The sequence below is a fragment of the Ambystoma mexicanum genome, chromosome 10 (assembly GCF_040938575.1).
Source record: "Ambystoma mexicanum isolate Mex_15411 chromosome 10, UKY_AmexF1_1, whole genome shotgun sequence".
Classification (NCBI taxonomy): domain Eukaryota; kingdom Metazoa; phylum Chordata; class Amphibia; order Caudata; family Ambystomatidae; genus Ambystoma; species Ambystoma mexicanum.
The window spans coordinates 14,321,722-14,328,567 of record NC_090932.1 but is presented as its reverse complement, the minus strand read 5'-3'; the positions used below and the strand labels follow the sequence as shown (position 1 = coordinate 14,328,567).

Genomic DNA, 6,846 nt, shown 5'->3' with positions numbered 1-6,846 from the left:
AAAGCAGTTATCAATGCAAAAAAATCTTTCTTTGCTCACAAGGTACAGGATTCCCTCAATAAACCTAAGGCCCTTTTTGATCTTGTCCACTCTTTATCCACCCCTGAGAAGGCACATGCTCAGGTAACGCCTTCACAGGCTCTGTGCGACTCTCTCTCCTCGCTTTTTGTGACAAGAATTGCCACCATTCGGGATGATATTAATAGGCAGCTCCCACAGCCTCCTTGTCATACACCTCCTGCTGAGCATCCTCTTGCTCAGGGGCTGTGGTCTACATTCCCTATGTTTTCTGAGACAGACGTCCTGGAGGCTATTCATCACCTGAAATGTGCCACTCCTGCGGATGCTATTGCTTTGGCTCTTCTGAAGGAAGCCTCGGGTGATCTGATTGCTCATATCACTGCTGCTATAAATGCCTCTGTTACTAGTGGTGTGATCCCACCGACACTTAAGCATGCCCTGGTGATTCCTTTGTTAAAGAAGCCCTCCTTAGATCCTGAGGTGTTGGCCAACTATCGTCTGATTTCGCATCTTCCTTTTCTAATGAAGATCTTAGAAGCACTGGTCCCTCCCTCCTTTCCACTTTCTTGGAATCCTCATTATTTTTATTCATTTCAGCCTGGGTTTCGGCCTGGGAGAGGCACTTAATCAGTCGTGATCTAGGTCCTGAACGACCTAGTGCGCCTGGTGGATCAGGGAGGCGTCGGAGCAGTTTTGTTGCTGGATCTTTCAGCTGCTTTCGACACGGTTGACCATTCCACCCTGATCTCCCGCCTTTCGAACTCTGGTCTGTCTAGCATAGTACTTGACTGGTTTGGTCGTTCCCAATCAGTTTCTCTTCCTCCTTTCTGCTCCAGTCTGGTTTCACTCTTTTGTGGTGTCCCTCAGGGTTGTGCGTTGTCCCCCATTTTGTTTAATGTTTATATTAGGCCTCTCCTGCTACTCATTTTGTCTCATGGGTTCCGATACTATTCGTACACGGACGATATGCAACTCTTGCTCCGTCTGGACCTTACTCAAGCTGACACAGCGGTCCAGCTTAGAAAGTGCCTTGAGGATCTAGGAGCTTGGATGAAAACTAATTGGTTTAAACTCAACGGCAGTAAAACTGAGGTGCTGGTCGTTGGGATCACTCCTCCTCTCCATTTTTGGACTGCAGAGTTCTGGCCCACTTCCCTTGGGCCTCTCCTCATGCCTGTCTCTCGGTCAAGAACTTGGGGGTTAAAATCTCAGCATCCCATGCCATGGAGGAGCAGGTGGCTGCAGTTTGTAAAATCGGTCACTTTAAACTCCACATTCAGTGGAAGGTTCTTCCCTTTATCCCTGCTGAGTGCCAGGCTCCAGTGGTGGCTGAATTGGTCCTGAGTGGTCTTGATTATTGCGATTCTCTTTATTTGGCACAACCCTGCTATCTGATTAACCTGAATTTGGGGTTCTCCAAGCCCTTTAAGGTGGGTTGGCAATACCTTAGAGATGGACAGTGGATGCAGAATTTACTCAAACATCAATAATAGAAACAACTCAAGGTAGTTGGCAAAAGATACTGTTTTAATAACAAATATCTAAAACAGGGAGTACAACGGACATCAACAGACATCCTCATCAAGATCTCTGTGGAGACTTCTCAAAGCATTTAGAAAAAAACATATTTTTTATACAAAAAAATCATCATGGGTGACGTTTAACCCACGTATTACTAACGTCATCCTACGTGGCTAACTACAAAAACCTAATGATTGTGATATGCTCTACAAGGATCATCTAGGTATACAATCCATACTCGTTTAGAACAGTGGAATAATGTGATTTGCTTCATAACGTCAGGTGGGGCAACTAAGCCCTTCCCCAAAATATGTCACTATGAATGTCACTAAATATACGACGTCTAATTGGCTACACAACTATAGGACCCTTGATCATGCGGTCCTCTATCATTGGTTATTTTCTAACCTATGTCAGCACCTTCCCACATACGTTAGCAGCACGCAGGCTCAGAGTCCAGGTGCTGATGAACTAGTCTTAACCATAGCTTCTCACCAATTAACATATCCATCCATTATCACCTCAGTGGTTCACTGTCAATTAGGCCTTTGAACTCGGCCTTGAACATGTTCCTTGATCTGGGGAATTCAGGGGAGTGAATGCACGCTCTGCCTTCGTGCATAGGTGTGACCATCATGCTCATCCAACTTCTTCTCCCCACACAACTGAAGACCACGAAATCGAGCTCTTGGTGTATTAAAATACTATTCTTTAATAGACCTCTGACGTCTTCTTGTTTTTGTCCATGCCTTCTGAACAGGAGCTTCATTCTTTCACATGGTTTGTATCCAATGTCAGCTCACCCCCGCCTGATATGGCCTTGGCTTCTTGGCTCATCCATTCTCACCTTTTTGAGATTCACCTGTAATGCACTTGTTTTCTAACTGCACCACGCTGGAAAAAGAGGCCTTCCTTCTTTTGCTCAGCTCTGCTTATCGTACGTAGTGGGAACATCCATCTTTTACTGACTCCACTATATATTTACATGTTGGCGCATGTCGCACTCTATTCACTATAAAGCTAGACTTAAGAATACTTTATCTGCTTGTGTTTCTTTTGCATGTGTAGACGTGTGAAACAGCTTGATATTTTCATTTATTTCTGCAGCATAGGTTTCTTCATCTTGATCCCAAGATGTCATTTGTCTCCATATTTTCTTGATGCCTTATAGAATTGCCTGTATTCTCTTGTCTCTGCATCTCTTCTCTACTCGTCTGCTTTGCTCTCTGTGACGTCACCGTTCTTCTTCATCATTCTTTTGCTATGTTTATTCACAAGTTTTATTAAAATGCCCATCGTGTTGTCTCGTATGCAGGTATGGTTTTCTCAATGGGGACCTTGCTTCCCAGATTCTCCTAGTTATCAGTATCTTCACTGGTACCGCACGTGTCTCACAATCTGGCATTCAACATATAGGTGCTGCGGTCGAGATGATTGAAGTGGGGGTACATAGCTCCTTCTCTACAAACTTCAGTTACTCCAAAATGCTGCCGCCATATCTATTCTTCACCCCCCCTTTGAAGCTAACATATCTCCCTTGTTAAGGCAGCTCCATTGGCTTCCTGTTGAAAGTCGCATTCTCTTTAAGGCCTTGTGCATTGTACATCGTGCCTTTTACGGACTGGGGCGGAATATCTGCAGGAGAAATGTATGCCATATGCCCCCACACACGCTTTCCTTCTCGATCCGCCCTGTTGGTGGCGGTCCCCCGGATCAGACTCTCACGGACACGTGGGCTGGCTCTTACAGTGGCTGCTGCCAAAGCCTGGAATGAGTTGCCTCTCGCACTCCGGGGGACTGTGGATCATACCTTCCATAGGCTGTTGAAAACCATATTACTCTAGCTGCACCCAAACACGGAGTTCGCTTCATGCATTCAGCGCCAAGCTGCCTTTGGGCATATGCGCGCTCAATAAATTCATTTAACACAACATAACAATGGAATAGGACTCCGGTTCTATTTTGTTGTTTTTTGGAACTGAGGCCATGGTTAAGAGGGATGGACCGGGGCATTCGTATTGTGCCGTTAGAGGTGAAATTCTTGGATTGGCGCAAGATGAACCAAAGCAAGGGTATTTGCCAAGAATGTTTTCATTAATCAAGAACAAAAGTCGGATGTTCAAAGACGATCAGATACCATTGTAATGATCCGGCGGTGTTATTCCCATGACGCAGCGAGCAGTTTCCCAGAAACCAAAGTCTTTGAGGAATTCCCAGTAAGTGCAGGTCATAAGCTTTCATTGATTAAGTCCCTGCCCTTTGTACACACTGCCTGTCGCTACTACCGATTGGAGGGTTTAGTGAGGTCCTCGGATCGCCCTCGCAGGGGTCGGCCAAGGCCCTGGCGGAGCACAAAGAAGACGATCCAACCTGATTATCTAGAGGAATAAAAGGTTGTAACAAGGTTTCCGTAGGTGAACCTGCAAAAGGATCATTAAAGGCAGAGCAGCCGGTGGGAGAGCCGCGGCCCGACCTTGGTTCATCCCAGACACGCACACCCACAGCCCGGGACACCCCTTGAGCTATGGTCTGGCCAACGGAGCGGTGTGCGACCAAGGCGCAAGGGGGACCAGGCAACGGGGAGCGGGATTTCCTTCCACTAGAGGGGAGTCTGCAACCCAGCATACAGACGGGGACACCTGGCAGGTTTGGGTTAACCTGCCATGGACATCCCCAACCATTCACCAGAGAGGGAGCGCCAGGTGCCGCCATCTCCTCACATAGCTGGCCGCTGAGCTGCCATGCCGATTTGGGGTGTACTCCGTCTTCTGACCCGCCAGAGGACAGGCACTGGGGGGTGCACCCCGGTCGGCAGGGAAGTCCCGAGTGGGGACAGCTGGGAGCCGAGGGAAACCTGTCTGTTCTCGAGGGATGCCTCCCCAGGCAGACAGGGGCCCAGCACGCCATGCGAGCCCTAAGCCATGGCGCAACCAGGCTTCCTCGAAGGCTGGGCATCGAGGTTCAGGCCGCCCATATCCGTTGGTGAGTGATGACCATGTACACCGGCCCAGTGGGCGACCTTCCCTGTTGCCCAGGTACCTGGAGCACAGCCCCATGTGGCTGGGATGGGGTTTGAAGACTCCCACCCGACCCCCGTGCCCATGCTGTCTTTGGCCCGGCTCTCCGTCCAGCACCGAAAGGGGAGCAGTGGAGTGGATCGGGGAAGGATGAGCGTATCGGGCCGGGTGGGCCGGCGGCAGAGCAGCCAGCCTCTGTCACCATGGGAAACCCTCCAGCTGTGCTGCTGCCGGTGGCAGCAGGCTTCCCGGGAAGAGCGCCTGGATCTTTTTTTGTTTTAAAGCCACAATGGTCTCTGCCAATTCCCAAGTGGGGAAGCTAGACGGGGCGATGGGCTGTCTCGTCATGGGCAATATAGGCAGCACTGCCTCCTCCCCACACTCTCCTGCACCAGCAGGTTTGGGCCGACGTCTATAACAAATCTGTGAATCATGGCGCTGGATCACTCGGCTCGTGCGTCGATGAAGAACGCAGCTTACAGTGAGAATTAGTGTGAATTGCAGGACACATTGCTCTTCGACACTTGGAATGCACCTTGCGGGCCCGGGTTCTTCCCAGGGTTACACCTTTCTGATGGTTGCTTGAACATCAATCGTGCTGTGGTTCCCTCCCCGGGGCGCAGTTGGGGCTGTTGCAGGGACCCAGTTCCCTTCGTTCCCCTACAGTCAGACCCCGATCAGCACCATTGTAGGATCCCTGGACCTGGTTGTGCAAGCTCATTGCTGGTGCATTCTGGCCTCCCCCGTTTCCCCACCATGTGCGGGTTTCGGAAGGGGCGGGCACCCGGTGCGCCCCTGTGGAAGTGATGGTGGCATCAGGCCTTGAAAAAGCTTGGCGCACTTTCATCCTGCCCCGGGGCACCTGGCTGTGCTGCGTGTGGCTGTGTGTGGTGTCCCACGGCTACGAGTGCAGGCCTTATGACAAGGTGGGCTTCAGGCACAGATCAGGACAGCGCACTCTTGGCCGCACCAGAGGCACAGAGCTGGGGCAACCCCCTGTACAGACTCGGGCCTAAGGAGGGCCGCCTCAGTCTCTCTGCTCCTCAACTACGACCTCAGATCAGACGTGGCAACCTGCTGAATTGAAGCATATTACTAAGCGGAGGAAAAGAAACTAACCAGGATTCCCTCAGTAACGGTGAGTGAAGAGGGAAGATGCCTGCTCTGTCAGGGAGGTGGAGCATGAGCGTGTGTGATAGGACCCGAAAGATGGTGAACTGTGCCTAGGCAGGGCGAATCCAGAGGAAACTCTGGTGGAGGTCCGTAGCGGTCCTGACGTGCAAATCGGTCATCCGACCTGAGTATGGGGGCGATAGCTAATCAAACCATCCAGTAGCTGGTTCCCTCCAAAGTTTCCCTCTGGATAGCTGGCACTCGGAAACCCCAGATTTATCTGGTAAAGCGAATGATTAAAGGTCTTGGGGCCGAAATGATCTCAACCTATTCTCAAACTTTAAATAGGTAAGAAGCCCAGCTCCCTGGCATGGAGCCGGGCATCGAATGTGAGTGCCCAGTGGCCCACTTTTGGTAAGTGGAACTGGTGCTGTGGAATGAACCAAACGCTGGGTTAAGGTGCCCGATGCTGACACTCATTAGACCACAGAAAAGGTGTTGGTTGATAGAGACAGCAGGAAGGTGACCATGGAAGTTGGAATCCGCTAAGGAGTGTGTAACAACTCAGCTGCCGAATCAACTAGCCCTGAAAATGGATGTCTCTGGAGCATCGGGCCCATACCTGGCCATGTCTCTGGCGCTGAGAGCTGCAGTAGGAGTAGGAGGGCAGCTGCAGTGCGCATGAAAGCCCGGGGCGAGGGCCCAGGTGGAGCCGCCGCAGGTGGAGATCTTGGTGGTAGTAGCAAATATTTAAGTGAGATCGTTAAAGGCTGTAGTGGAGAAGGGTTCCAAGTGAATAGCAGTTGAACATGGGCAGTCGGTCCTAAGAAATGGGTGAGCACCATTGGGAAAGGATGGGCAATGGCCTCCGTTGCCCTAAGCCAATCGAAAGGGAGTTGGGTTCAGATCCCCGAACCTGGAGTGGCGGAGACGGGTGCCCTTGCGGCGTCAAGTGCGGTAACGCAAACAATCCCAGAGAAGCCAGCGGGAGTCACAGGGAGAGTTCTCTTTTCTTTGTGAAGGGCAGGGCACCCTTGAATGGGTTCGCCCCGAGATAGGGGCCAGAGACTTGGAAAGCATTGCGGTTCTGGCGGCATCCGGTGAGATCTCACTGGTCCTTAAGAATCTGGGGGAGATTGAGTAAATATCTTGCCGGGCTATTCGCATATCCACA

At 50.8% G+C, this 6,846-nt stretch overlaps 1 pseudogene; it reads left to right on the top strand.

Moving 5' to 3' along the window:
* The first annotated feature begins 4,986 nt into the window (after positions 1–4,986).
* Positions 4,987–5,140, top strand: LOC138496193 (5.8S ribosomal RNA; annotated as a pseudogene).
* Positions 5,141–6,846: the final 1,706 nt, after the last annotated feature.